Source organism: Triticum dicoccoides, chromosome 2B (assembly GCF_002162155.2).
Source record: "Triticum dicoccoides isolate Atlit2015 ecotype Zavitan chromosome 2B, WEW_v2.0, whole genome shotgun sequence".
NCBI lineage: Eukaryota > Viridiplantae > Streptophyta > Magnoliopsida > Poales > Poaceae > Triticum > Triticum dicoccoides.
In genome coordinates, this window is record NC_041383.1 from 658818945 (window position 1) to 658834328 (window position 15384).

A 15384-nucleotide genomic window follows, 5' to 3' on the forward strand; every position below is an offset into this window, starting at 1 on the left:
AGCCCTTGAGCCTTTATGTGGGCATGAGTGGCCGAATTAAGGATCAATATCCGCTTGACACATTTTTTTTGTTGTGTTTAACACAGACTTCTCGGAAAGAGAATAAAGATCTCTTAAAGGAGCTAGAGCTAGCGAAAACCGAGCCTCCAAGGTTGGCCCCAAGGGGCTTAATAGATAGGAAATCAATGCCAATAGAGAATTATGAGAGCGTTATGTCAGCTGCTCGGTTGTCTCAGTGAGATTGTGCCCTTGACTCTTTAAAACATGGGCTGCAATAAATTGACTTTACTCGCAATTTATGTGTAATTATTGTATGTACCAAGTACTTTACATCATTAAAGGCCCATCATTTAACACGGGGTAACCTCTATCGATCTATAGTTTGACACAGTCATCGGATCATTGACCAATTTATGCCCATTGTGACAGTCAGTTTTCGGCTTTCTCCATTGAGGCACTTAACCATTTGAGCTGGAGGCACAATCGTAGTGGTTCTCCCTTTGCACACCTATCCGAACAGAGTGAAACGTAGGAGGCAAGCATAGGAACCGGGCAACCCAACTATTGACTGAAGACACAATTCGAAACTGATGCATATAAAGCAATATCCGAGAATGTTTTGCTGAGGACTCCCTGGAGAATCTTGGCTTTTGGTGGGCTCGGCTCTAGTCACAGCCCCCCGTTGATATTACCGATGCTTTAAAGGCGTCTGATGTTGTACTACAAGAGTTATGCTAGAGATACACAATATCCCCTGTGACTCAGGTTGGGCGTGGCCGACCAAACTGAGGATCGAATCTCCTCAGGAACTAGTCCAGATGGCATGTGCATTTCGCCAGCGCTGAGGTGTAGGTCGGCACGAAAGATACTGAGCTGCGGGTCAAAAAAGATCTCCCGAGCTGAATTATTACACAGGGCACCTCAGTCATGAGGATGTCCCGCCTCATGAAAGAAAAATATACAAATATCTTAAAAGTGCAATAAGCTCGAAAAGCCAAAAAACTTATGTAAAAACTTGACGTCCGAACTAAATCAAGTTTTTCGGCGCCAATGCAAAAATTGGTCATAAAATATATATTTTTCCTTCTGTCGTGCTTTCACATGCAAGACCCGATCTCTAAACTTCAAGTAGGTCAGCCTTCGGCTTCAACCTCCATATCCCGAAGGTGGAGTGCTCTCCAAGGCCAATTTAGCAAACTAAACTCGAGCGGCTTTAGAGAGAACCCATGCTATCCGGCTATTGACCGAACGCTCGAATTAAAAAAATGAGTGTTAGAAAAAGACTTCACAACGACTTAGAAGAAAAATGTTTATTATAAAATGATTCGTATAAATATAACCTAGGCGAAGAAAGTTGGTTTTAACAGACATCATTTTTGACAAATAAATTTTTTATTTTTAACACAAATATAATGCTTGGTCGAATTGAACAGATTTTTTTTAAAAGTTGAGCATGAAAGCGACTTAGCTGGTTAATGTGCTCGGTGTAGATGATGTGGGCCGAGCTTGCGACGGGTCAAGGTCCCAACCCCAAGCTGGTCCCGAGGTGCCTGAGCAAAGAGCCCGGCTTGACGAAGTGGCGACGTAGTGCGTTCGACGTGGTGAGACAAAGTCCCTGGTCTAGCCGGGGTGACAAAGCTGGCCAACTGGTGACGCCGAAGTCCCCAAAGTAGGTTAATGAAGAGATGACAAAGCCCCCGGTCTAGCTGAGGTGATGTAGCAGGTCAATAATATGACATTGCAGCCCCATGGCCGCCGAGGTCTCGAAGCAGGTCGGTATGGTGGACCTCGACTTGAAGAAACAATGTGCTCGGCTCTAGTCACAGCCCCCCGTTGATATTACCGATGCTTTAAAGGCATCCGATGTTGTACTGTGAGAGCTATGCTGGAGATACACAGTATACCCTATGACTCAGGTTGGGTGCGGCCGATCAAACTGAGGATTCTAATCTCCTCGGGAACTAGTCCAGATGGCATGTGCGTTTTCCAACTCTGAGGTGTAGGTCGGCAGGAAAGATGCCGAGCTGCGGGTCGAAAAAGATCTCCCGAGCTGAATTATTACACAGGGCACCTCAGTCATGAGGATGTCCCGCCTCCTGAAAGAAAAACATAGAAATAGCTTAAAAGTGCAATAAGCTAAAAAAGCCAAAAAACTTATGTAAAAACTTGACGTCCGTACTACATCAAGTTTTTCGATGCCAATGCAGAAATTGGTCTTAAAATAGTTTTTCCTTCTGTCGTGCTTTAACATGCAACACCCGATCTCTAAACTTCAAGTAGGCCGGCCTTCGGCTTCAACCTCCATATCCCAAAGGTGGAGTGCTTCTCCGAGGTCAATTTAGCAAACTAAACTCAAGCGGCTCTAGAGAGAACCTAGGCTATCCGGCTATTGACCATACGCTCGAATTAAAAAAGGAGTGTTAGAAAAAGACTTCACAACGACTTAGAAGAAAAATATTTATTATAAAACGGCTCATATAAAGATAACCTAGGCGAAGAAAGTTGTTTCTAACGGACATCTTTTTTGACAAATAAATTTTTTATTTTTATTTTTAACACAAATATAATGCTTGGTCGAACCGAACAGAAATTATATTTTTTTAAAGTTGAGCATGAAAGCGACTTAGCTGGTTAATGTGCTCGGTGTAGAGGATGCGAGCCGAGCTTGCAGTGGGTCGAGGTCCCAGCCCCCAAGCCGGTCCCGAGGTGCCCGAGCAAAGAGCTCAGCTTGATGAAGTGGCGATGTAGCACGGTCGACGTGGTGAGGAAAAGTCCCTGGTCCAGCCGGAGTGACAAAGTTGGCCAACTCGTGACGCTGAAGTCCCCAAAGTAGGTTAATGAAGAGATGACAAAGCCCCCGGTCTACCCGAGGTGATGGAGCATGTCAATAAGGTGACACTATAGCCCCATGCTAGAGGTGTCGAAGCAGGTCGGTATGGTGGACCTCGGCTTGAAGAAGCAATTGCGCGGCAATGCCGACACAGGTCAAAACTTGTGACACGGTCAATACCAGCTTGAGAAGTGACCGTGCAGCAATACTGGCGCGCCCGACACGTGCAATCCGTGGGGCGACGATCTTGTCTTGATGATTATTTGTCCTTCACGATTGAGAACTCTTGGTCGGCTCACCGAGGTGATGATCCGAGGTGTTTGTTGTTAGCTCGATGGAGCGACTGTGCAGTCAATGTCGGTGCAGGTTGGTAGCCATGGAGCAATGTCGTCAGGCCAATTTTACATCGGTGTGACGGTGAAGATCGCCTCCGAAAAGACACAAAATTTGTGGGCACATATTTGAAAACAACAACACACAGTACCCTAGAAAATATCCCTTCAAAAATGATGTCCAATATCCTGTTCATGAAGAAAGAAGAACTTGGGTCGGATTCGTATTCGCGTAGAAAAAATGTCCAAAAATTGATGCACTCATTGGAGGTTTCCCAGAGTCCGAACGGTCAGATCGAGCTGAAATTTTGAGGGATAATTGATATAGGAATTCAGTAGCCAATTAACGGTTGGACATTCCGAAGGACGTCTGAGCTGAACGCTAGGCTGCTCGCCCTAAACTTGTCCAGATTCCCATCCAGATTAGACTTTGGCTCCGGTATATCAGAGATCATAGGAGATTCCTTCATCGGACGCGAGGAAATTTTACATGGTTGTTCTAGGCTCAGTTCCACACAATTTCACCGAAGCAATCATCAAAGCGACGCTCGAGGAGGCATCGACGGTGAATACAAATCCATTGTACAGAAAAACAGCACGATCACCCGAGGGCAATGTTGACATTGAGCCCCCGAGCTCCATGGATGATTCCTCCATGATCTTGATAGAGATCAGAGTTGATGTTGATGAAGGGCCTCGTCTGATCATGACGATATGACCTGGAGCGTAGTCCTCAGTCCAGCCGAGGTGACCAGTTGAGCCGGCGACGAAGATGCCGACATCGACAACAAAGCTCGGTTCTGACACGTGGATTGCACCTGAGACGATCTGAATTCCCATCGCACCATGGTGACTATCAGCAGGCTCAATGAAAGCACCAATGTCGGTGTGAAATCTGGCATATCTCGTAGTAGGGGTCCTAAGCTAGGCATCTTGGAGCGATGGTAACACTGACACATGATTTACCCAGGTTTGGGCTCTCTCGAATAGATAATACCCTACATCATGCTTTTGATTGTATTCATACGGGGGATATTATAGAGTACATGTATCTACCATGAGATTGTTCTAATGAATCTCAATCCGTCTACTGACTAGCATGACCTCAGTTTATATTATGTACCGGAGGCCTAGGGCTTAGAGGAGTCCTCGTCTTGGGCGCCAAGTCTTGTGGAATCTCCCTGGTATGCGGCATGGGCTGCCCGAAGTGGCCCATGAGAGAACCGCCATGGGGGTCCTGGGACCGACCCACCTTGTCAGGAGATGACGTGATGAGTACCCCCTAGTCCAGGACACCATCACCCGGATGACGCCGGTAGCATTTTCAAATGAGGCATAGCGCGCATAGCGCCTGTGAGAGTCCTCCGCAAGAAATTTTCCCAAGCTGCCGTGGCACGGGAGGATTGAGGGAGTCCTGGATTAGGGGGTCCTCGGACAGCCGGATTATATACTTTGTCCGGACTGTCAGACTATGAAGGTACAAGATAGAAGACTTGGTCCCGTGTCCGGATGGGATTCTCCTTTGCGTGGAAGGCAAGCTTGGCGATTCGGATATGTAGATTTCCTTCTCTGTAACCGACTTTGTGTAACCCTAGCCCCCTCCGGTGTATATATAAACCGGAGGGTTTAGTCCGTAGGACCAAGAACAATAATCATAATCATAGGCTAGCTTCTAGGGTTAGCCTCATCGATCTCGTGGTAGATCAACTCTTGTAATACTCATATAATCAAGATCAATCTAGCAGGAAGTAGGGTATTACCTCCATAGAGAGGGCCCGAACCTGGGTAAACATCGTGTCCCCCGCCTCCTGTTACCATTAGCCTTAGACGCACAGTTCAGGACCCCCTACCCGAGATCCGCTGGTTTTGACACCGACATTGGTGCTTTCATTGAGAGTTCCACTTTGTCATCACCATAAGGCTTGATGGCTCCTTCAATTGTCTACAGTGATGCGATCCAGGGTGAGGTTTTCCTCCCCGGACAAATCTTCGTATTCGGCGGCTTCGCACTGCGGGCCAACTCGCTTGGCCATCTGGAGAAGATCGATAGCTATGCCCCTGGCCATCAGGTCAGGTTTGGAAACCCGAATTACACTGCCGACATCCGCGGAGACTTGATCTTTGACGAATTCAAGCCCATGACAGGTGTGCCCTACAACCGCGATCAGCATGACTTAGATCTGCCATCAGACGGCGATCAGGAGATCACACCTGCGGCTGCCCGGGCTCTAAATCTGGTTGGGGGGCTGGACCCCACCATGGAGGCCTCATAGTCTATGGCGTCAGAGCCGAACACAGATTCAGCCTCTATCGAGGCCTGTGTTGTCGGACCCCCGAACTCGTCTCCGGATACGGGTTCCGTATCGTGTGTGTCCGCACCCGTCAAAATGGATTGGGCACCGGTCTTGGAGTTTACCTCCACGGACATCTTTCAACACTCACCCTTGGGCGACGTGTTAAGTTCATTGAAGTCCCTCTCCTTGTCAGAGGACTCTCCGCCGAACTATGTCTGGCTTGAGTTGGAAGCGGACGATGAAGAATTTTGCTGCCCACCCACCACCCACTTGGTAGCCACTGTCGATGACTTGACCGACATGCTAGACTTCGACTCTGAAGACATCGACGGTATGGACGACGATGCAGGAGAAGAAGAGGAACCACCGCCCATAGGGCGCTGGACAGCCACCTCATCATATGACATTTACATGGTGGATACCCCAAAGAATATAATGGCGAGGACAAAAAGGATACCGGTGAGGACAAACCTCTCGAAAAGAAGCCGAAGCACCAACGTCAGCGGCGCCACTCTAAACCACGCCATAGAGAAAAACAACGATATCGGCAACAGAGACAATAGCAATCTGGACGATGCCGAAGACAATGAAGATGACCCCACCCAGTCTGGATTCGAACAGGCCAGACAGTGGACGGGTAAGCCAGCCCTGATGAACAGGCCATGAATGAAAAGTTGGAGGAGGACAACTACATGCCCCCCTCCGAGGATGAGGTGAGCCTCAGCTATGATGAATTAACCGTGCCTGAGGATCCCGCCGAGCAAGAACGCTTCAAGCGACGGCTTATAGCCACTACGAAAAGCCTGAAGAAGAAGCAGCAACAGCTTCAAGCTAATCAACATATGCTAGCTAATAGATGGACTGAAGTCCTGGCAGTCGAGGAATATGGACTCGAACGCCCAAACAAAAGCTACCCGAGGCGGAAGTTGTTACCTCAATTCAAGGACGAGGCACTAACACAGGATGCGGCTGACCGGCCACCCCGAGGCCGAGATAAAGTGACGTATCAGCCCGAACACCAGCCCGCACCACGTCACCGAACAACTAAAAACACCAAGGCCCGGGGCTACATGCATGAACTGCGAGACGAACTGGAAAACAAAGCAGGACATCCAAGATTGATCTACAGATCACGGTGGCGTGCCTCAACACGCGACGATGACCGTCACGCCGGATACACTACATACAAATCCACCCCAGCTGAATACAATAGACCAGCTACATCCGAACTGCGTCGCGAAGTGGCTCGGCACAGAGGCACTGCACACCCCCTATGCTTCACATATGAAGTAATGGAACATGAGTTCCCTGAAGGGTTTAAACCCGTAAACATCGAATCATAAGATGGGACAACAAATCCCGCAGTGTGGATTGAAGACTTCCTTCTCCACATTCATATGGCCCGCGGTGATGATCTCCACACCATCAAGTACCTCCCACTAAAACTCAAGGGACTAGCTCGGCACTTGTTGAATAGTCTGCCAGAAAACTCCATTGGCAGTTGGGAGAACCTAGAAGATGCATTTCTTGAAAACTTCCAGGGAACTTATGTACGACCACTGGACGCTGATGACTTAAGTCATATAACCCAACAGCCCGGAGAGTCAGCCAGGAAATTCTGGACTAGGTTCTTAACTAAAAAGAACCAGATCGTCAACTGTCCGGATGCCGAATCCCTAGCGGCCTTTAAACATAACATCCGCGATGAGTGGCTAGCTCGACACCTTGGCCAAGAGAAGCCGAAATCCATGGCAGCCCTCACAACACTCATGACCCGCTTTTGCGCGGGCGAGGATAGCTGGTTAGCCCATAGCGGCAGCACATCAGGAAAGCCTGGCGTCTCAGATACCAGAGACAGCAACGGCAAACCCCGACGCAACAAATTCAAGAGTCGAAATAACGACAACACCGAAGACACGACCATCAATGCCGGATTCAGTGGCTCCAAGTCCAGTCAGTGGAAGAAGCCATTCAAAAGAAACAATCCGGGTCCATCCAGTTTGGACTGCATCCTAGATCGTCCATGTCAAATCCATGACACCCCCCGATAAACCAGCCAACCACACCAACAGAGAGTGCTGGGTGTTCAAACAGGCCAGCAAGTTAAATGCCGAAAATACAAAGGGGCTGCATAGTGATGATGATGAGGAGCACCGACCACCGAACATAGGGGGACAGAAGAAATTTCCTCCCCAAGTTAAAATGGTGAATATGATATACGCCACACATATCCCCAAGCGGGAACGGAAGTGCATACTAAGGGACGTCTACGCGATGGAGCCAGTCGCCCCAAAATTCAGCCCATGGTCTTCCTGTCCGATCACCTTCGATCGCAGAGACCATCCGACCAGTATTTGTCATGGCGGTTCAGCCGCACTGGTCCTTGACCCTATAATCGACGGATTCCACCTCACAAGAGTCCTCATGGATGGTGGCAGCAGCCTGAACCTGCTTTATCAGGATACAATGCGTAAAATGGGTATTGATCCCTCAAGGGTCACACCTACCAAAACCACCTTCAAAGGTGTCATACTAGGTGTAGAGGCCCGTTGCACAGGCTCAATCACACTGGAAGTGGTCTTTGGATCCCCGGATAACTTCCGAAGCGAGGAGTTAATCTTCGACATTGTCACTTTTCGCAGTGGTTAGCACACACTGCTTGGACGAACTGCATTTGCTCGATTCAATGTGCTGCCACACTATGCCTATCTCAAGCTCAAGATGCCCGGACCCCACGGTGTCATAATAGTCAACGGAAACACGGAGTGCTCCCTCCGCACGAAGGAGCACACCGCGGCACTGGCAGCAGAAGCACAGAGCAGCCTTTCTAGGCAGAACCTCAATTCGGCAATAAGGCCTCCGGACAATCTTAAACGAGTCCGAACTGCTCTGCAACAGAACCATCCGGCTCGCCCAGAGTGCACCTAGCAATTCAGCCTCCGTTCTAGTCCCAGTCAAGTGGCACAATTTGTGCCGCGCGTACATAACTATGCACTTAAAATACCATGGGCATCAACGGAGGCACAACTAGACGACGGTCCACAATGTGGCTCAACCGCCCCAGGATCCGCACACCTTTACCTTTTTCTTCTCCTTTTCAGGTCTCCTCTTCTTGAGGCTTTGTTTTTAATAAACATGATCATCGAACCCGTCGCAGAGGAATACACCAAGAGAAGCCAGGGGCTTTGACGTACAAGGGAACTCCCAGGTGGTCTTTGTTGATGATCGTTATTCCTGTTTACATACCCGCATGCAGCCCGCTCTTGGTAAATGGCATGTTAAATAGCCTTGTTCGCTTCTCGCACGTATGGTGCAAATACGCCTTGACGTATCATTCAAATTACAATGGAAATCAAACTTGATGTGTTTTGCTATTTATTCATCTTTTTCCTTGTCTTTATACTTACTGCATTCGTACACTCTGGTACGCTTTAAATCGCCAGGGGCTTCAACGCACCCATAACATGGCAAGAAAGTCCGAGCACTTTATAGTATAGCTCGGCACCCCGAACTTATAGCATTATATGCATTGGCTCCTAATCATGTCTTTGGTCAAATGTTGGGTTTACCCGACTCCCATGTTTTGCCACCTTAGGTTCCGCTATATCGGCTAAGGCGGCAAAGGGAGAACTACTGCGATTGTGTCCGATTCTTCCGGACAAGCAACTCAGTAGAGAAAGCCGAAGATTGACTGTCATGATGTAGCAAGAGCTGGTCGCTGTTCGAGAGGTCTCAAAATCCCTAAAGATGTTTTCCCGCTTCAAGCGATGAATCGGTTATTGCCTGATTTAGGCGTATATAGCGCCCCAAGTTCGGCCTTCCGAATACTAGGGGCTTCACCGAAATTTAAAGTTATAGAGCTCCTATGGCTAAGTGAGAGTGATAAAGCCGTATAGTCCGATTACTTGGTTTGTTGCACCGAACACCTCCTTCAAGGACCCAAAACTGGGGTAAAGAGTGTTTGGATTTATCCCGAACACCCCCATACTAGCTATGTGGGGGCAGAAGCCGACGACTGGCCAACTCTCAAAATTTCATAAACGGCCGCACAGGAGAGACAATTTTAAATAAACATGCAATACATATTGCATAGCGAACTTGTTCTATATTACAAGATAGGATAAAATGAATGTATATATTCAAAGATTACATCCTTTGCACATTGCTCCGCCACAATGCAGGCTCCCTCCAGGACTCCATCGTAATACATCTCGGGACGACTGTGCTCCTTGCCCGCTGGCGGTCCCTCGGTCATCAGTGCCTTGGCATTCATCTTTTCCCAATGCACCTTTGCAGAGGCAAACGCCATCCGCGCACCCTCAATACACACCGACCGCTTTATGACATCAAGTCGCGGGCAGGCACTCACAAGCCGCTTAACGAGTCTGAAGTCAGGGCTCGTCCGGCCACATCCGGACTATAAGGTCCTTCATGGCCAGTTCGGCCGCCTTGTGCAGTTCGACTAACTGTTTCAGCTGGTCGCTCAAGGGACTTGGATGCTCTGGCCCAAGGTACTGGGACCAGAATAACTTCTCCATCGAACTCCCTTCTTTGGCTCAATAGAACTCCACGGCATCTGATATACTGCGTGGCAAATCCGCAAACGCTCCTGGAGAACTCCGAATTCGGGTAAGTAAAAAGAATGTTTCCTTCACATGCTTGCTTTGCATAAGAAAAGCCTTACCCGCCGCAATCGTTTGGGCCTCCTAGATTTCCTGGAGGGCTTTCTGGACTTCGGCTCTGGCATCTTCTGCACTCTGGAGGGCCTTGGCAAGCTCGGACTCTTTAGTCTTTGAGTCACGCTCCAAGATTTCGTACTTCTTGACGACATCCTGGAGATCTTGCTACACCTCGCCGACCCGGGCCTCATGTTTCTCGCATTCGGCGTGTTCCTTGGCCGCTTTGTATTCGGCCTCGTCTAACGCCTTCTTCAGGGTACTATATACCTTGGCTCTCCTACACCTCGGTCGTGGCCCCTACAAAACGTTCACAACGCTTTCATTAGCACGAACCAATTACTGCTCATAAAATTTACATGCAGGGTACTATATACCTTGGCTCTCCTCCAGCTGCCCCTTCAGAAGGCCGAGTTCTTCCTCGGTCCGTCCCAAGCTCTGATTTAGTTTGGAGACCTCGGCAGTACGAGCGGTAGCGGCTAGCAGTGACGCCTGCTTATTTCACATAAGACATCTTCTATTAGACTCCTGCGATTATTATTTGATCCTCTGTTCGGCTTTTCTTTGCGAACACCTAACAGAGCATCAGGGGCTACTATCTATGCTGTGATATTTTTCCACTATTTTAGTGCTTACCTCAAAGCCTGTTAGAAGGCTGGCACAGGCTTCTGTCAATCCGTTTTTGGCGGACTAAGCCTTCTTAATCACCATACTCATCAGAGTACGATGTTCTTCATCAATGGAAGCACCGCGAAGTGCTTCCAGCAACCTGTTCGGTGCCTCCGGATTGACGGAGGTCATCGATACAGATGGCTCGCTCCCCTTGCTGGGGGCAGCCCTCTTTCCCGAATCTAGAACCTTTTGGGTTTCCGTAGGTGAGTTCGGCTCGGGGCCAAACTGGCTGCGGCCCCCAAACTCGGTGTTCGCGGGGGCCTTGCCCCCCACGTGTTCGATCACCAGAGTCTCACCCACCGGCGTCTCCGAAGCGGTCTCCCCTTGGCCCAGCATCCTCCGAGACAACACCTCGGTGTTGTCCGCACCCTTGGGGGAGGAAGCCGTCGGGAGAGACTTGCTATTCTTTACCACCGAGTCCAACGATCCCTCCGAAGAGGAAGATATCTCGATGTTGGACTTGGCCGGGTGCAGGAGCATAACTGGTACAGTAAGACGCAATGAAACAAATAGATCTGGCATACTAGTATGTTCGGATACTTACGATTTGGCCAGGGGCTTGACCCTGGGGTCCCATTCCTCGCTGCTGTTGGAAGTTGCGGCGGAGTAGTCCAGAAGGGAAGTCTTTCCCTTCTTGGATGTTTCGGCCTCCCCTTGCATGGAGACCTTCCTCTTCCTCCCCCCGGTAGGTGGGGGATGGATTTCCTCCTCCTCCTCGTCGTCTTCGGTGGAGGAGTTCGCCTCGGCGTCCTTGGACGCCATGTTTGAGGCACCCTTGCAACGGAGACCATCTCTGGTCCCCGTTGTGGTTTTCTTGGCCTTCTTCTCCGGCACCTCATAGGGCGCCGGAAACAACATCCTTGTCAAGAGAGGTGATTCCAGATCTTCAGGTTGCGGGGCCGGATAATCGATCCTCTCCGCCACCACTACCGAATCCTGAAAGGTTGGTATGGAGGCTTAGGTTCCTCCCACAGGCATGTTAGTACAAGGGCATGTCTCGCAAATATGATAACTCACCGGATTAGCTTGGCGTTTTGCGCTGAGCCCGCGGTCTTCGGTCGTCGGCGGTGGTATCTCGCCAGCCTTGGATCACATTGATGAGCTTGATTCTCTTGCTCACCATATTTCGGACACATGTCTGGAGTCCGGTCAGTTCTTCCGATGAGCCCCAGGATAGGCCCTTCTCTGTCCATGAGGTGAGCCGCATGGGAACGCCGGATCGGAATTCGGGGGTCGCTGCCCAGTTAGTGTCGCGCAGCTCGGTGATGTACAACCACCCCGATTGCCACCCCTTTACGGTCTCCACAAAAGAGCCTTCGAGCTAGGTGACCTTGGGCATCTTACCCACCATGGCGCCTCCGCACTCCGCTTGTTGGCCGCTCACAACTTTTAGTTTCACATTGAAAGTCTTTAGCCATAGGCCGAAGTGAGGTGGGATGCAGAGAAAGGCCTCGCACACGACAATAAATGCTGAGATGTTGAGGATGGAGTTGGGGGCCAAATCATGGAAATTCAGCCTCTAATAGAATGTAAGTCCGCGGACGAACGGGTGTAGGGGGAATCCCAGCCCGCGGATGAAATGGGAGAGGAATACCACCCTTTCTTGGGGCTCCGGGGTAGGGACGACCTGCCCCTTGGCCGGAAGCCGATGCACGATGTCCTTGGACAAATATCCGGCCGCCAGAGTTTCTTGATGTCTTCCTTCTTGACGGAGGAAGACATCCACTTGCCTCCCGCGCCGGACATGTTTGGAGTTTTCTTGTGGAGAGGGCGAAAGCCTGGGCGTTGGAGCTCGAGGATGGGTGAGCAGAGGAAGCAGAAGGCATGGGTGAGAAAGGGGAATTATTATCCCTTTATAAAGGCAGATCATGCGCCTCCCCACATGCCTTAAAACTCGCTTATTTCCCAAGCACCATGCTAATAGCTCGGTTGGGTTACCCACACCCATATTAATGAGTATCCCATGATAAGGGGACATGATCTCTGCTTCGACAAGACATGCCAATACCGCCTCGTAAATCGTGTTGGGGCAGGTTGATAAAATGGTTCGAATAATAACCGGGCCATGGTGTGATGTCACTCTATGAATAAACTGTCAGCAGATTAGATCCGTGAAATAGTATGCTCTCTACGGTGGTATGTGGAATTTGTTTTTGCAGATCCGGACACAATTCTTGTGTTCAAGATCTATTTTTAAGTCTTCGGAGAAGGAACCCGCCTTGCAATGTCGAAGACGATCTGCGCGCCGGACTCAATCATCATTGAAGCCTGGTTCAGGGGCTACTGAGGGAGTCCTAGATTAGGGGGTCCTCGGACAGCCGGACTATATACTTTGGCCGGACTGTCGGACTATGAAGGTAGAAGATAGAAGACTTTGTCCTGTGTCCGGATGGGATTCTCATTTGCTTGGAAGGCAAGCTTGGCGATTCGGATATGTAGATTTCCTTCTCTGTAACCGACTCTGTGTAACCCTAGCCCCCTCCGGTGTCTATATAAACCGGAGGATTTAGTCCGTAGGACCAAGAACAACAATCATAATCATAGGCTAGCTTCTAGGGTTAGCCTCATCGATCTCGTGGTTGATCAACTCTTGTAATACTCATATCATCAAGATCAATCTAGCGGGAAGTAGGGTATTACCCCATAGAGAGGGCCCGAACCTAGTTAAACATCGTGTCCCCCGCCTCCTGTTACCATTAGCCTTAGACGCATAGTTCGGGACCCCCTACCCGAGATCCACCGGTTTTGACACCGACTAGGACCTCTGTGCTGCATCCGTGACGCGGCGGGACATCTCTGCTACTTCTGCAGCATGGTCGGACCAGTCTGCTGCTTCGACAGTGCGGTGGGACCTCTATGATGCTTCAGGGGCGCGGCGACACCTCTTTGCTGCCACAGCGGCACGACATGACATGTCGACTGCTTTCGCGACGAGGCGAGACATCTCTCGTGCTTCCGCTTCTATGCTAGCCTCTCCCTAGGAGTAATTTCTCGACCCAGAACTCATGCGGGCCATGGCAGACGCAAGGGAACAACGATGAAAGACTTGTTTGTTTTTGTTGATGATGAATTAAGGAGGAATGTGCAGTCATGTTAGAGTAGGTAGTATTTATAACTGGTTGCTTGTATCTGCGTTAGTATTCCCCCGGAACAGAGAGGATGATGTAGCACAACAACGGTAAGTATCTCCCTCAGTTGTGAAACCAAGGTTATTAATCCAGTAGGAGAACCAAGCAACACTATCTAAACAACACCTGCACACAAACAACAAATGCTTGCAACCCAACGCGTAAGAGGGGTTGTCAATCCCTCCTCGGTATTGAGGTAGATTAAATTATATGAGATTTGATAAATAGATCTAGCAAAAACACAGAATAAAATAAATAAATAAAAAGTGCAACAAGGTATTTTTGGGTTTTAATATGATAGGAAATAGACCCCGGGGCCATAGATTTCACTAGAGACTTCTCTCGAGAAAATAGCATACGGTGGGTAAACAAATTACTATTAGGCAATTGACAGAAGAGCAAATAATTGTGACAATATCCAAGGCAATGATCATGTACATATGCATCACGTCCAAGATTAGTAGACCAACTCCTTCCCGCATCTACTACTATTACTCCACACGTCGACCGCTATCCAACATGCATCTAGTGTATTAAGTTCATGGGAAAACAGAGTAATGCAATAAGAAGGATGACATGATGTCGACTACATCTATTCATCTAGGAATAGACCCCATCTTTTTATCCTTAATGGCAATGATACATGCATGTCATGTCTCCCTCTATCACTGAGTTTGAGCACCGCAAGATCGAACCCATCACAAAGCACCTCTTCCCATGGCAAGAACAATCAATCTAGTTGGCCAAACCAAACCAAAGTTTCAGAGAAGAAATACGAGGCTATTACAATCATGCATAAAAGAGTTCGGCAAAGACTCAAATAATATTCATGGAATGATCTGAGCATAAACTCACAATTCATTGGATCCCAACAAACACACCATAAAAAGTCATTACATCAAATAGATCTCCGAGAACATTGTATTGAAGATCAAAAGGAGAGAAGAAGCCATATAGCTACTACATACGGACCCGTAGGTCTGTGGTAAACTACTTACGCATCATTGGAGAGGCAAGGGTGATGATGAAGAACCCCCCATGATCGTTGACCCCCCGGGAAGAATGCCAGAGAAGACCTTTAGATTGGATCTCGTGGTTCTGGAATTTGCGGCGGCTGGAATTGTGCTTCGTCGACTCCCTTACGCTTTGTTTGGATGTTGATATTCAGGGCCATGGCATTGAATTGGCCCCAATATCAAATCTCCTTGACTTTGATATTGACATTGAATATGAATTATGTTGTTTGGATGTGCATAGAATTGCCACTTAGAATTCGACTGAGAGGCTCAATTCTGAAGCTTGTTTGGATGGTCATTCTCTACATTGGAATTGTCCATCAAAAGGAAAAAAACCTGCTGTTCATCAAAAGGAAAAAAATAAATGAGCATACTGACACATACGTGGTGAGTACAAGGGATTGGGGATTTAGGGTTTTTGTATGGGGTTAGGGAT